Consider the following 1,764-nt stretch of genomic DNA (forward strand, 5'->3'; position numbering starts at 1 on the left):
TGCATTCCAGTGCTATTTTTATATACATAACAGAAACCTCCCCTCTGGCACCTAAGGACTTAAGAAATAAATAGCTGCCTGTTACGACCTACAATGTTTTACAGCCCTGTGCTGGAAGAACAGATGGACTAACAAGCTGCATTCCCAGAGCACAGCCCCTGTGGCATGTTCTGCAGCTCAGCACAGTGCCAGAGCAGAGCAGAGGGCAGTGCCAGGCCAGGAGCACCCACACCACAGGGCCCCTTCTCCCCTTCCTGCCACAGCTTTCCACTGCCTAACAGCAGCCAGAGCCCAGGTGGGATATTTTGCTGAAGTTCCTCTTGGGCGCACATGGATCACATCAGATTTGGCCTGCAGGGCTCACAAAGTGCTCCTGGCTAATTTATCCATCTTCTCCTCTACAGATTTGTAACAGGGCCATGCTTTTCTTGTTTCATTTAAAAAGCACAGGCAAACCTGTGCTGTGGGAGCAAGGGAAAGGAGAGGTGCTTCAAATTTACTCTGAGAATCACAAAAGAAAACAAAAACCCCCAAACAAACACACAACCCCCCCACAAAAGTATATGAAGTGGCAGCAGCATTTTATCCTCTATCCATCCTGATGAGCCTTACCCTCCTATCATATCACTCTCTGTGACTTTCTGTTGTCCTTCCCTTCTTCTGCCAACACTGTGTGCTGTGCTGTGTCTCCATACAGCACATACATCTCCAGAGACTTAAACACAGCCTGCTTTCCTCAGTTACTTATGAATCTTAGAAAGTTCTCATGAGAGCACATTCAAGTTTCACCTCACATGCTTGTTTTTTTGGCAGTTGCTTGCATTTTTCCCCCACTGTTCCCACCAAACAACCTTGTGCTGGAAAATACAACAATTAACTGTAACTTCCAGTAACAGCTGCTCTTTTCTGCTAAGTACAATTCTCTGCATCACAGAATACTTCTTTAAAACATGCACAATTTTTAAAAACTTCTTTTTCAAACCACTATTAAAAATAAAGTCAGATCATCCAGGAAAGAAAATGCAGCACCCATCAGTTAGTACTTTGGATTTTTGTCTTCTATTTTGCACTTACAACTTGTTCAACAAATATATTTAATTATAGTTCTGTGAGTGTTAGTGCCTTTGCTTGTTTGCACAGCCTAATAGCATAGTCTCAGAGGACAAAGTAGTAGGTAAATATTTTTACCGTGGAGTTTCTTTGTTTATTTGAATCAAATATTAGATAAATCAATATAGTACTAAGCTGGACATGACACATTTATATAATTTTTCTCTCTTTGCTGACCACAGCTTCCTTCCAAAGGTGTCTCTAAGATAGGGAATATGAATAACCAGCAGCTTATATCAGCAATGATTTCTGATCACCTATCAGACATACATCTTGGGTATAAATTCTGACATTCTCAGAACCATTAAGAGGACCAGTTTAAGCACATTAATACTATTATTTCCTCAGCATTAGGCACATAATAATCTAATAGGTGAAGAATACTTTCCATACCCTCAGAAATAACAGTACTTTGTTTCATAGCACAACTCTTCTCAGGAAACCTTGCCTGCCTTCCCATTATAAACAGGGCTGTGAATGAAAAAGCAGCAAAGTAAACAATATGTTACGACTTGAAAAGTCAGCATCTGACTAGAAGGAAATGAACAATCTCAGCCAGAACTGAACAGATGCAACACTTTCTGTAGCATGACTGAGGCATCAGATAACAAACATGAAGCCCAAGCAGCAGCACATGCTTGGCAGCAAGCACTG

The sequence above is a fragment of the Ammospiza nelsoni genome, chromosome 14, assembly GCF_027579445.1.
Source record: "Ammospiza nelsoni isolate bAmmNel1 chromosome 14, bAmmNel1.pri, whole genome shotgun sequence".
NCBI lineage: Eukaryota > Metazoa > Chordata > Aves > Passeriformes > Passerellidae > Ammospiza > Ammospiza nelsoni.